Genomic DNA, 14,754 nt, shown 5'->3' with positions numbered 1-14,754 from the left:
GTAATGATTTAAAAATTATTTGTCTTGTTTGTTTCAAGACAGGGTTGCACTGTGTACCTTGGCTGTACTGGACTTCCTTCTGCAGACCAGGCTGGCCTCAAACATGCAGAGATCTGCCTGCCTCTGCCTCCTTGTTTGGGCCTCTGAAGGCTCCAGGCATGCATATGGTGCACATACAGACATTCAAGCAAAACATCTATACATGTAAAATAATAATAATATAAATAGGGGGCTGGAGAGATGGCTCAGTGGTTAAGAGCATTGCCTGCTCTTCCAAAGGTCCTGAGTTCAATTCCCAGCAACCACATGGTGGCTTACAACCATCTGGAATGAGGTCTGGTGCCCTCTCTGGCCTGCAGACATACACACAGACAGAATATTGTATACATAATAAATAAATAAATATTTTTTTAAAAAAAATAATAATATAAATAATTTTGGGGTTTTTTTGTTTTGATTTTTTGAGACAGAGTTTCTTTATATAGTCTGGCTGTGGCCTCACGCTCACAGACATCCATCTGCATCTGTTTCCTGAGTGCTGGAATTAAAGGAGTGCACCACCACTGCCCAGCAAAAACATAATTTTTAAAGTAAAGAAACCTGAGGTTGAAATGTCTAGCCACTAGTTATAGTAAAAGTTGTAAATGTCCTTTGCTTGTCTTTGTTTTGTGTGACTCAGTGTCTCACGTAGCTCAGGTTGGACTCAAACTGGTTAGGTAGCGAAGACGACCTTGAACTAATACATAATATAAAAATTATTTCACATGTGTGTGCATGAGAGAGGACAGGTGCAAAGTCGGAGAATAATTTTGGGGTTTCAGATTCATCTGAGGCTTGCAAGGAAAGCACTTCTACCCAGTGAGAGCCATTTTGCTAGCCCAGCCTTGAACTTCTAATCTCCCTGCCTCCACCTCCCAAGTGCTGTGACTATAAGCATGTGCCACCATGCTTGTTTAGCGTGGTGCTGGGCCAAGCACTACTAACTGAGCTACTCTTTCAGCCTAAGAATGTCCTACATTTTTCAAAGCAAAGCCCTGGGTGAAAACACAGTTATTCTTCTTGGTCTTTATCAAAAGCCAAGAACCCATCTATGAACTGAGGTTGCTAATCATTAGGGTTTTTTAAAGATTATTTTCTGTGTATGAATGTTTTACCTACACTTATGTATCTGTGCCATGCACCTGGTGCCTGTAGAGGTCAGAAAAGGGTATCAAATCCTCTGAAATTGGAGTTAGAGATTGTTGTGAGCCACCATGTGGGTGCTGGACCATAACCCTGGTTCTCTGCAAGAGCAATGAGTACTCTTAACCTCTGAGCCATTTCTCCAGCCATGTGCATCATCATCATCTTTACAAAGTCTTTACTGAGCTCCTGCATTGAGGCTTCTCATTATAGGACCTGCCTTTAGAGGTGCTGACCACGTGCTAGTATTACAGCTTATGACAGAGTGCTTACTTACCCGGGCAAAGCCCTGGGCTTAATCCCTAGCATCAGACAAGAAGAAACAGTGCCAATTCTGTTACCCCCATGTTCTCTTTTAATTTATTATTATTAGCCAGGCTGTGGTGGTGCACACCTCTAATCCCAGCACTCAGGAGTCAGAGACAGATAGCTCGGATATCCTGAACCGGGTTCTTTTTCCACTCCCACCACCGGCTTCCCAGATGGCTTCAACTGGTGAGTCTCTCCCTGTTCTGCTACGGTTGCTTTCGTTCTGCTACTGTTGCTTTCCTTTACCGGAATCATGTTTGGACCGATCCCGGGGGTTGGTCTGCCTGCGGAGTTTGAAGCCAACCTTGTCTACAGAATGAGTTCCAGGACAGTCAAGGCTACACAGAGAAAACAAAAACAAAAACAGAGAGTTCTAGGGTATCTAGCTTGGGCTACGGTAATATCCTCCGGTCTCCAAACAGACAAAAGAGCAAAACAACAAAGAACCCCTCAAGTTTTGTCATTAAAAATATAGTGTCCTTCCTCTCTATAAGACTAAAGAGAGGACTGGAGAGATGTTTCAGAGGTTAAGAGTCTGACTGCTCTTCCAGAGATCCTGAATTCAATTCCAAGCAACTATATGGTGACTCACAACTGTCTATAATGAGATCTGGTGCCCTCTTCTGGTGTGCAGGTATACATGCAGACACAACACTATAACTAATAAATAGAGATTTATAAAAAGAGAGAATAGCAAGACGAGAGTTATATTTCAAGAATGACTTTTCTCCTTTCCTCCTACCTCAAAAAAGTCAGTAGTTGTGATAAAGACATACTAGAACTTTTTTTTTTTTTGTAGCTTTTGAACATATCTAGGAAGTCATTCTGTGGACGAGGCTGGGCTTGAACTCACAGAGATCCATCTGCCTCTTCTTCCTGAGTGCTGGGATTAAAGGCATACACCACCACTGTCCAGCCACTTTATACTGTTTCTTAAAATCTGGGGCAGATGGTTTCCTGGGGGATCTATTCCTGTCTAAGTGATTGACAGACTCATTTGGGTTAATTCTCAAGGAAGTAGTATACCTTTGTTCTTTACTTGAAAGCTTCTGACTAGAGATAACCTTATGATTTGATCTTGGATCTTTTTGGTGGTTTAGAGACAATTCTGATCACTCCCTGATTTGGTCCTTTTTTTTTAAGCTTTGTGCATGTTTGTATGTACATGTTCATGAGTGCACATGTGTCTGCAGGGACACACAGAGGCCAGAGGTTGACACCAGGTATTTTTTAAAATATTTTATTTATTTATTTATTATGTATACATTGTTCTGTCTGTCTGTATGCTTGCATGCCAGAAGAGGGCACCAGATCTCATTATAGATGGTGTGAGCCACCATGTGGTTGCTGGGAATTGAACTCAGGACCTCTGGAAAGACAGTCAGTGCTCTTAACCTCTGAGCCATCCTTCCAGCCCCAACATCAGGTATTTTTTCAATTGCCCTCCACCTAAACCCAGACCTTACCAATTTGGCTAGACTAGCAGGCCAGCAGACGTGCACTGCTCCACATAGCCCATTTTCTTTGTCCTTAGGTTTGCATGGCAGGTACTTTACCAACTGAGCCATCCTCCCAGTATCCCTCTCCCTTTTGGCTCTTTTGAGACAAGGTCTCATATAGTCCAGATTGGCCTCCTACTCACATAGCTAGAAGATGACCTGATTGTCCTGCCTCCACCTCTCAAGGGCTGGGATTGCAAGTACACTCTACCACGCCAGCTTGAGATCTGGTTTCTGCTGCTGATTGTGAGAGAGTAGTTCATCCTCAGTGTCTCTCAAGCCTGCTCACATCTGACCTAGCGCACTCATCAGCTGTGCAGAGGGACCTGAGCTGCTTTCTTGCCAGCCGGATCTCACCTAGGGCTTTCGCTCTGGGTGCTTTCACAGTTGAAGGGTTGCTGCTCTATCCGGCTGATACCTTCTATTTCTTTTTTTTTCTTTTAAAGATTTATTTGTTATGTATTGGTGTGTAGTGATAGGAGTGGCGGGGCTGCGTCCCCAGCACCCCAGCTGCCTGGCTAGCTTATACCCCGAAATAATTACATGGACACTGTATTCTTTTAAACACTGCTTGGCCCATTATATCTAGCCTCTTCTCGGCTAACTCTCGCACCTGGACTAGCCCATTTCCAATCATGTGTTGTAGCACCCCAAGGTGCGCTTACCGGGAAGATTCTAGCCTACGTCCATCCTGGTCGGAGCTGAATCGCGTCTGCCCGGGAGAGCAGAGCATGGCGTCTCTGTCTGAGGCATCTTACCTTGCTTCCTATTCCTCCCAGCATTCTGTTCTGTTTACTCCACCCACCTATGTTCTAAGCTATGAACCCAAGCAGTTTGTTTATTACTTAACCAATGAAATCAACAGATTGATATATGACACTCCCACATCATTGGTGTTTTGCCTGCATGTATGTCTGTGTGAAAATGCCAGATCCACTGGCACTGAAGTTACAGAAGTTGTGAGTTGCCATGTGGGTGCTGGGAATTGAACCCATATCCTTTGAAGTGTGGCCAGGGCTCTCAACCGCTGAGCCATCACTCCAGCCCCAATTCTTTCTTCCTCCATTTCTTTAAGGGAATTTCTCATTTCATCTTTAAGAATTTCAAACATTCTCTTGAGGTTAATTTTTAGATCATTTTCTTCTGGTTCATCCATATTTGGTTTTTCAGTCATGCTTTTGTAGGGTCTTTAGGTGTTGCTCTTTGTGGTGTAGTGTGTGATCTTACCTTTTCTACTTATCTTTTCCTCTAGTAGGTGTGGTTGGGGCTTTCTGAGATTCTGTTGAATAATCTTGTAGGTGCCAGTGAATCCAAAGCTCAGATGGTTGTACCTCATGGTACAGTCAGTGTCACAGTTCTAGTTACCTTGTTGGTTATTCCTGTTCCTGGAGGTAGCTCAGTGCTCCTGTGCTTTGGTCTGCTCCCTTGGAGTTTGCTGTCTCAGGCCTACTTTGGCCTAGGCTACTGGCTTTGATCTGTTTCTGTAAATCTTGGTCTGGATATCCTCCTGCAGAGTCCCTGAATGGAGTTGGACCTGTTCTGGTGGAGATCGCTGACTCTGGATCTGGTTGCTGGCTCAATACTGATCCTCCCGTGTTCCGGGACTGGGTTTGCTTCTGGCTTCTGCTGCTGGTGGAGGTTGATCTCTCTGTGTCCAAGGTAGCTGGTTCAGTCCCACTCCGGTTCTGGTGAAGATCATAGACTCTGAGTCAGATTGTTGGCTCAATCCTGGTCTGCCAGTGTCCCAGGACTGGGTTGGCTCCCAGGACTGAATTTGTTCCTGGCTTCTGTTCCCGGTGCAGCTTGTTTCCTCTGGCCCTCTCTGTCCTAAGAGAAGCCCAATTCTTTCTTATCATTCAAGTTTCAGCTAGAATTACAAGTGTCCCTGATGCCCCATTTAAATATGTTCCTCGGGGCAAAAACACAAACTACACACAAACCACTTTTGTATGAATGAATTTCTCTGAAAAAATACACAGAAATGAACATTTGCACATGTTGGAGAAAAACTTGACATCTGAAGGTAGGGCCTAGAGAAATATTTCTCTGCATAGTCTTTTCTATTTTGTTACTAATGTGTTTATATATTAATTCAAAAACTAAGAGGCAGATGTGGCGGTGTGTGCCTGCAATCCCAAAACTTGGGAGATGGAGGCCAGAGGAGTGATAGTTCAAGGTCATTCTTGGGTAGATAACAAATTAAAGCTCAGCCTGGGCTCTATGAAACCTTGTCTAAAAGACATTTTGACAGTTTAGAAATTAATTTAGGGGCTAGCAAGATGGCTCAGCAGTAAAAGTACTTGCTGTACAAGCCTAAAAACCTGGATTCAATCCCTGGATACCATATGATTTAAAAAGAGAAGTGACTCCCAGAAACAGTCCTCTGAATTCTGGATGCACGTGCCTATGTGTACACACACACACACACACACACACACACGCACACGCACTGGCTTAGGTACATACACACACATGCATGAACTGGCTTAGGTACATACACACATGCATGAACTGGCTTAGGTACATACACACACACACACATGAACTGGCTTAGGTACATACACACACACACACACACATGAACTGGCTTAGGTACATACACACACATGCATGAACTGGCTTAGGTACATACACACACACACACACACACACACACACACACACACACGCACACAAGCACACACACAAACTGGCCAAAGTGAGACTTCTAAGTTTGGGCAAACAGCTCAGTTGGTAGGTTGAGTTTTGCAAACTGATAGTCTCCCAGCCAGAGGGAATGAGAGAATAACTGTCTTGGCAGAATACATGGGTAACAGCCAAGACCCTGGAATGGGGAGGACCTGGAGGAAGTAGGAGGAGGCTGTTTGGTGCGGTCCAATTTAGGCAGCACATTGCCCTGAACAAACAACCTGTGTCACCACGTGCTTAATAATTTCAAACATGTGATACTCAATTAAAAAAAACTCAGAGACAGATACTGGGGCTCAATCTGAAGACCAGAAAAGCAAAGCAGCCAGCCACTGGCTCTTACCTCACCCTCAGTCTGAAAATGGCGATCCTGCCTCGAGAGAAACCTCAGAATGAGACTGAGTGTGAGAGCTGTCTCCTCCAATTTTATAATCCTCTCTAGTTCTGGGATTGAGGGCGTGCACCACTACTTTTTGGTTTCTATGGCAAGCTAGTGTGGCTACTGGGATTAAGGCTGTGTCATTGCTGCCTGGTCTGTAAGGCTGGCCAGTGTGGCTGTTTTACTTTTCTGATCTTCAGGCAAGCTTTATTTATTAACATACGAATGAAATGCCACCACAAACATGTTTCTGAATCAACACATTCTTTGGCGATCCAGAGCTGAGATTTTTACTGCCATGCCACACACCGCCCCAGAAGTGTATGGTCCTAAAGAAGAAATGGCTCTAGATGACTTGCCCATCAGTACCCTGAGGACTACCTGCATGGAACAAGGGACAGGTCCACCCTGTCACTGTTGAAGATGAGCAAAGGCTCCTGAGACGCCCAACATTTTCCACCTCCAACACTGTTTTGACCATCAGCTGCTGATTCAGAGGAAGCTGAGGAGGTTCCCCGGCCCTGGCAAAGATAGGGTAAGGGTCCCAAGTGAATCATTCTTTGGGCTGAATTCACTTATTAGTCATGTAATCCTGATCAACTGGTGTAAGATTCTGAACCACAAGCTTTCTTAACTTTCTCTTTAATAGTGTTTCGTGGAGTTCTTTAAGGTGAAACAGTGGACATAAAGTTCAAGGACTCATGTAGACGCCTGGTGGAGAGGACATAGGCAGGGAAGCAGTGCACTTGGCTAGCAATGGCTGGCAAAGATGGAGTCCGCCTAGCACTGACTCCTTGGAGGTGAGCACACAAAGTCTCATCTATCCCAATGAGGTAGACTAATGTCCTTCTGACTTTCCTAACGGGACCCAGGACGGCATGTGGTGTTTCCTGATATTCAGTCAGGTCCTCTTGACTTATGTTTCTTTTCCCTCCTTTCCTACGCCCTCCCCCCCATTCCCTCTCTTTTCTACCTTTTTTTCTTTTTTTTAATTTTTTATTAAGAAAAGGAAAAAAAGTTTCAGCCTCCTCCCAGCCTCCCATTTCCCTCCCCCTCCTCCCACCCTTCTCTCCCTCCTCCCATTCCTCTCCCCCTCCCTCTCCAGTCCAAAGAGCAGTCAAGGTTCCCTGCCCTGTGGAAAGTCCAAGGTCCTCCCCCTCCGTCCATGTCTAGTAAGGTGAACATCCAAACTGGCTAGGCTCCCACAAAGCCAGAACATGAAGTAGGATCAAAACCCCGTGCCATTGTCCTTGGCTTCTCATCAGCCCTGATTGTTCGCCATGTTCAGAGAGTCCGGTTTTATCCCATGCTTTTTCAGTCATAGTCCAGCTAGCCTTGGTGAGCTCCCAATAGATCAGCCCCACTGTCTCAGTGGGTGGGTGCACCCCTCGTGGTCCTGACTTCTTTGCTCATGTTCTCCCTCCTTCTGCTCCTCATTGGGACCTTGGGAGCTCAGTCCAGTGCTCCAGTGTGGGTCTCTGTCTCTATCTCCATCCATCATCAGATGAAGGTTCTATGGTGATATGCAAGATATTCGTCAGTATTGCTATAGGATAGGGTCATTTCAGCTTCCCTATCCTCAGCTGCCCAAGGAACTAACTGGGGACATCGCCTTGGGCTCCTGGGCACTGAACTGAACAGAGAATTCTCAACAGAAGAAGTTCAAATGGCCAAAAGACACTTAAGGTCATGCTCAACCTCCTTAGCAATCAGGGAAATGCAAATCAAAACAACTTTGAGATATCATCTTACACCTGTCAGAATGGCTAAAATCAAAAACACCAATGATAGCCTTTGCAGGAGAGGCTGTGGAGGAAGGGGTACCCTCATCCATTGCTGGTGGGAATGCAATCTTGTGCAACCACTTTGGAAATCAGTGTTTCGGTTTCTCAGGAAATTCGGGATCAACCTACCCCTGGACCCAGCAATACCACTCTTGGGAATATACCCAAGAGATGCCCTATCATATGACAAAAGCATTTGTTCAACTTTTTTTCTTTTGAGACAGGATCTCACTATATAGCTCATATTGGCCTTGAACTCGCAACTCTTCAACCTTAGCTCCGAATCGTTGAGATTACAACTGAGTACCACTTCACCCGGGCTTTCATTGGTTGGTCTCCTAGAGCTTGAGAGAATTTCGGCAATCATTGAGTCCTTCTTTTTCCTTTTGCACAGTGAGGCTTCTCCCTCAGACAAACTCAGGACCTCTCTGCTATTAGCTGAGTCTGAGAGGAGCACAATCACCTTTCTTTAGCCCCCGTACCAGAAGTCGTCTCTGTGCTTTCTAGAGTATGCCGTGGGAGTCATTGGGAAGAGTCCAGGGTCCTCCTTATAAAGGCTGCTGTGGAGGAAGGGGGTCAGTCTTAGGGTACTGCCGCTGGTGTTCCCTACTAGAAAGTGCTGGAAAGATAGAATCTAGGCACTCAAGACTCACTGCCCTCTCCACCTGCTACTCTAGGCCAAGAGTCTGAAAAGTGATTGACCTTCCCCTGCAGTACAAGAATGGCAAGTACCAGTGCGATGTCAGGCCCAGGAGAAGAAAAAGAGAACAGAGAGGGGGGCTTGGTCATGTGTTGCTTTTATTTATATTTATTTATTGTGTGTGTGGGTCAGTGGGCGTGAGGTGTGCACTCCCTGGGTAGTGGGCATGTGGTGTGCACTCCCTGGGTAGGTGGGCGTGAGGTGTGCACTCCCTGGGTAGTGGGCATGTGGTGTGCACTCCCTGGGTAGTGGACATGAGGTGTGCACTCCCTGGGTAGGTGGGCGTGTGGTGTGCACTCCCTGGGTAGTGGGCGTGTGGTGTGCACTCCCTGGGTAGTGGGCGTGTGGTGTGCACTCCCTGGGTAGTGGGCGTGTGGTGTGCACTCCCTGGGTAGTGGACATGAGGTGTGCACTCCCTGGGTAGTGGACATGTGGTGTGCACTCCCTGGGTAGTGGACATGAGGTGTGCACTCCCTGGGTAGTGGGCATGTGGTGTGCACTCCCTGGGTAGTGGGCATGTGGTGTGCACTCCCTGGGTAGGTGGGCATGTGGTGTGCACTCCCTGGGTAGGTGGGCATGTGGTGTGCACTCCCTGGGTAGTGGACATGAGGTGTGCACTCCCTGGGTAGGTGGGCGTGAGGTGTGCACTCCCTGGGTAGTGGGCATGTGGTGTGCACTCCCTGGGTAGGTGGGCATGTGGTGTGCACTCCCTGGGTAGTGGGCATGTGGTGTGCACTCCCTGGGTAGGTGGGCATGTGGTGTGCACTCCCTGGGTAGGTGGGCGTGTGGTGTGCACTCCCTGGGTAGTGGACATGAGGTGTGCACTCCCTGGGTAGGTGGGCGTGTGGTGTGCACTCCCTGGGTAGTGGACGTGTGGTGTGCACTCCCTGGGTAGTGGACATGAGGTGTGCACTCCCTGGGTAGGTGGGCGTGAGGTGTGCACTCCCTGGGTAGGTGGGCGTGAGGTGTGCACTCCCTGGGTAGTGGACGTGTGGTGTGCACTCCCTGGGTAGTGGACATGAGGTGTGCACTCCCTGGGTAGTGGACATGTGGTGTGCACTCCCTGGGTAGGTGGGCATGTGGTGTGCACTCCCTGGGTAGTGGACATGAGGTGTGCACTCCCTGGGTAGTGGGCATGTGGTGTGCACTCCCTGGGTAGTGGGCATGTGGTGTGCACTCCCTGGCATGAGTATGATCAGAGGACATCTTGTGGAAATCATCTTTTCTCCCATCATTACTGTTAAGTTGTGTTTGCCCAGCTCTAGACTCATGTGTGTGTGTATGTGTCTGTCCGAGTGTCCATATGAATGTCAGGGAAATATACACCTCTGTGTACATACAGGTACTGTGGGAATGTAGGGTGGTCAGTAAATCCAGGGCTTGTCTGTAGCCTGATCTCCCCCATCACTGGTCCTGGAGGGGGCGCTCTAACTCAGTCTGCAGGCTACCTAGCTGCCATCCCCACCCCCAACACCAGCATCTCACTCTGTCACAACAAGAAGCTTTGGCAGGGAGGGAGGGAGCGTGGGTGCTGCAGAGAGAAAAACACCCTCAAGTTTCAGGAAAATGGCAGGAGAGATGCCAGCACACAGGGAGCAGGCGCCTTCTGCTTCTCATGGGCTGCACTGCTAGGCCAGGACAAATACCATGATTTCCTTCCTTCCTTTCTCTCCCTTCCTGCCACACCCTCACTGTGTGATTCAGGAAAGGGAAGCCTACAGTGAGGAGAGGAAGGCAATAAGAGATGCTATTTTTGAGCAATATTCTCTGCTCTGGGCAACATGGTGTGTGTGTGTGTGTGTGTGTGTGTGTGTGTGTGTGTGTGTGTCCCCGTGTATGTTAGAGACGCACAGAGAGAATGGGGTGTTGTGCTATATGGGTGCCTGTAAATGTGTGAACTTGAGTATATCTGTATGAATATGAATGCGAGTGTGTTAGTGAGTAGAGCTGACTGTGCTCTGGGAATGGTGGAAATAGAGGGTGAAAAGAATAGAAGGAATAAGCGCACAGTTGGTCGATACTTGCCTCGGGTAATCCATATAGGTGTGGTGGGTATTTGACTACATTTGTGCATTAGGCTGGCCATTACTCCATTTTATGTAGCGCTGGAATAAAGATGTATGAAGCAAAAAACCCTCAAGCTAGACACTTTTCACCTGGTACTTCTGATTTAGGAAATCTACCCAGGCGGTGGCTCCATGTCTGCAGGACAGAAGCTTACAGCTCAGCATTTACTTAAATCGGGCTGGGGTTTACTGTATTCTATTTATTACAAAATAATTGAGTTTGTATATAGAACCCCAAGGGGAATATTTATCCCCCTTAAGAAATGGAGTTCTCTACACCTTTTTGAAGTACCTATCCGAATTCCAGCAATATGGTAATTATAGATCGCTTCTTCCCAGCAATTCATTAAAGCAAGTCCTCGAGGCAATCCCTGCAGAAAACAGGAAGACTGTTCCTTTCTACTTAAAACACCTATGGTGAATTCTAATAGTTTATCTGACTTATTAAGGTAATTGACATATGATCATAATAACTCCTAGGGCTTACTGAATGCTTATCACAAGCCAGCCATTGATTTAAGACTTATACACATGGCCTGACCTGGTGGTGAACATCTTTTCCTTTATTCTTTTTGGTTTTTTTGAGACAGGGTTTCTCTGTGTAGCTTTGGAGCCTTTCCTGGAACTTTCTTTGTAGACCAGGTTGGCCTCAAACTCACATCTTTAATCTGGGCACTCAGGAGGCTGAGGTAGGCAAGTTTCTGTGAGTTCAAGACCAGTCTGGTTTATGTAGAAAATTCACATGAGCTGAGCAACGTGGTGAGACCCGTGGCTGGTCCCAGGCAGGGAGACACATGGCGGGCAAGAGACAGAGACATGGATAGGCACGCCATGCAGACTGAAGTTGGATATTTATTCAAGGGGGTTCTGGAGGGGGAAGGGAGGAGAGCAGAGCGAGAGAGAGAGAGAAAGGAGAGAGAAGAGAGAGACAGAAGCGGGGAAGGGGAGAAGAAGGGAGAAAGGCGCAAGCAAAGCTGCCTCTCCGAGAGGAAGACTGAAAAGAGAGAGCTCAGACCAGAAGCTGAAGATCAGCCTGCCTCAGCGGATGTGGGAGGGAGTGGGTGTGGCTTGTCTCTTAAAGAGACAGAACAACCATTACATTCCCATCTCTTCTTTATAATAAAAAAGTAGGTAGTTAGGCACCACAGGTCAAAGGAATTGGGGCGGTGAATTCTCAAGACTGCTTCCTATTTATTTGTGGGCATCGTCTTTGGGGGGAACCTGAGAAGGCTGGGTGCTGGCAACATCCTAGCATAGCTGGTCTCTTTGCTCTTGTCTGGTGTTTGTGGTATGGAAATGTCTGGTGTCTCTTATACCTGTTTAAGGTATTGGCAGAACAAAGAACAAAGTTAAATTAAGGGGAAAAAAATTGGGACCAGGGAATTGAAGGGGATGTATCTGACCTGTTTAAGGTGGATCCTTCAATTTGGCTCCCTGGAACTCACAAGAATGCTTTGGGTTTGTGAAAAGAGAAGTTTTAGACATATGTCAGAATTACTGTGACAGATATTTTTGCACAATGAAAAGTATTTTTAAGACTATGAAAGGCATCATGAGAGAGAAATTTGATCTGAAATTTGTTTGCTGAGGTTGTCCTTTTAAACTGACAAAACCTCTCAGCTGTCAAACCACATCAGAGATCTTTGAGAAGGATAAAATTTAACTTGAGTTACTGATTAAAAAATGACACTGAACTTACTTGGTTGGCACCCAGAACTACTCTCCAGGGTCCTCCATGGTCACTGAAGGTCGCATTTACCTTTTACTGTTTAGCACAGGGCCTGCCAGGCTCCAGAAGAACCTGTGGGCTAAGAAATCTGTGGGAAGACAAGCCTACCTTGACCTGAGCAGCTAGGCTGTTGATTCCAGCAATTCTGTCCACATCTAGAGATCTTCAGTTTAGATGAAAGGGAGTTTTTACCAATCGTCAGCACTTGGCAGTTGAAGTGAATTGTGAATGAATGCTGTTCTGTGCCCATTTGTCTTCTGTCTTCTTTGGAGGAAGTAGAGTGCTGCTAGGAGTCAACCTGTCTCTTTTCGTTATGAAAAGTTTTTTAATAATTAAATATTTAAATGCCATATTTTCTAGATCTCTGAGCAGTTGAGGGCTTTTTATTAGATATAACTACAGTATAGACTCTGCCTGGAGAGCTGGGTCTGAGCTTGACTGTACTGGCTCTTAACAGGTAAGATTTACAGTCATAAATAGACAGAAAGAAGAAAAAAAAACTGCTTGCAATATAAGGTTAATGGCAGAACTGACAATAGTAGAGAACAGCTTAATATATTTTAAATGAGGGTTGGATTAAATATAAAGTACTTTTGTAAGAGACTTAAAAGTACATACCAGTTATAACATGAGACTTATTGTTTTTGTAGTCTGAAATGACATGCAATGAACAATTATAACATTAAGCATAGGTATATTTAAGTTACATGTATAATCACACAGAGAGAGAGTGAACAGGAATTGGATAAAGTAGATGCTCTTGGTGGACCCTACCAAAGGCATGCCACTGTGCAAAACACATGCAACAGAGTCAACAAGAGGAATTTAGTGAAAAAAAAAACAGAAGTAAACTGGGGGACAAGGCAGGGTATACTTCAGTAAAGATGGGAGAACTTGGTCACCAGATCTGACTCTCAGTTAAGATGGCAGTAAGGTAACCCATGCAAAGAGTTAACACTGGAGAACCAGGCAGGGAATAAATACCTCAGTAAAGATGGCAGAACGTGGTCACCTGACCTGGCTCTCAGCCAAGATGGAGGCGAAGTCACCTGACCCTAGTCAAAATGGCAGCAGTCATATGTTGTATGGAAAAGCCACTCAGTTAAGATGGTGGTGAGGTCACTTGATCTCAGTTAAGATGGTGGTGAGGTCACATGACCTCAGTCAAAATGGCAGCATTCACATGTTGTATGAAAAAAGCCACAATTTTTGAGTTGTAGTTTTAAACTCAATAAGAGATGGAAAAGCCACAACTGCAGGGATTTTAAGCTTAATAATAAGAGAGTCCTAGAGGCGTGATCAACCCTGTTGCTGAGCCACCACGCCACAAGTCACCATGCCACAAGATGCGGTGGGGAGTAAAAGACTGGAACTGAAGAAAGCTGTTTCGTGGATCCGACCAATCTTGTTGGCAGCAGTAAAAGTGGAGCTCCATAAAAAAGTGGAGCTGGCAGGAGGGACACTGGTGGAATGAGGGTAAGAGCTAAGACCTAGGGTTTTGGGGCCTCTAAAAGTCTTCCACCTCATGGGGGACAGACCTGGATGACTTGCTACTCACAGCTGAAATTGTAGGCGGGGTACAACGTGGCATGAACACTGCAGGACCCGTGAGCTGGGCATCCCCTGCCCTGGGTGGGGTGCTATGGCCTGGCTGGATCCGGTCGGGGTGGATCCGAGCAGTGTCTGGGAGACATGTGGCGGGCGGGTAAGAGAAACGCCATGCAGAATGAGGTTGAATATTTATTCAAGGGGTTTCTGGAGGGGGAAGGGAGAAGGGAAGAAGAGGAGAGAGAGAGAGAGAGAAGCAGGGGAAGCAGAGAAGAAGGGAGAGAGACAGAAGCAAAGCTGCCTCTCCAAGAGGAAGACAGAAAAGAGAAAGAGCTCAGGCCGAAAGCTGAAGACCAGCCTGCCTCAGCGGATGTGGAAGGGAGGGGGCATGGCTTGTCTCTTAAAGAGACAGAACAACCATTACACCAGGTCTCATTACAGATGGTTGTGAACCACCATGTGGTTGCTGGGAATTAAACTCAGGACCTCTGGAAGAGCAGCCAGTGCTCTTAATCTCCGAGCCATCTCTCAAATCCCAGGGTTTCTATTGTTGTTGTTGTTGTTGTTTTGGTTTTTTAAGATTTGGGATTCTGAGTGTGATGGTGTATGCCTGTAATTCCAGCACTTGTAAGGAAAAGTAGAATGTTCAGGAATTCAAGACTAGTTTCTGCTACATACGGAGTTCAAGACCACCCTAGGCTTCATAAGACTCTGCCTCAAAGCCAGGCATGGTGTACACTTTTTTAATCCCAGCATGTGGGAAACAGAGGCAGGCAAATCTCTCTAAATCTAAGGCTGACTTGGTCTACACAGTGAGTTCTAGAACAGCCAGGGCTACGTAGAAAAACTGTATCTCAAAAAAGAAAAAAA

This window comes from Microtus pennsylvanicus, chromosome 4 (genome assembly GCF_037038515.1).
Source record: "Microtus pennsylvanicus isolate mMicPen1 chromosome 4, mMicPen1.hap1, whole genome shotgun sequence".
NCBI lineage: Eukaryota > Metazoa > Chordata > Mammalia > Rodentia > Cricetidae > Microtus > Microtus pennsylvanicus.
This window is presented reverse-complemented; position numbering follows the sequence as displayed.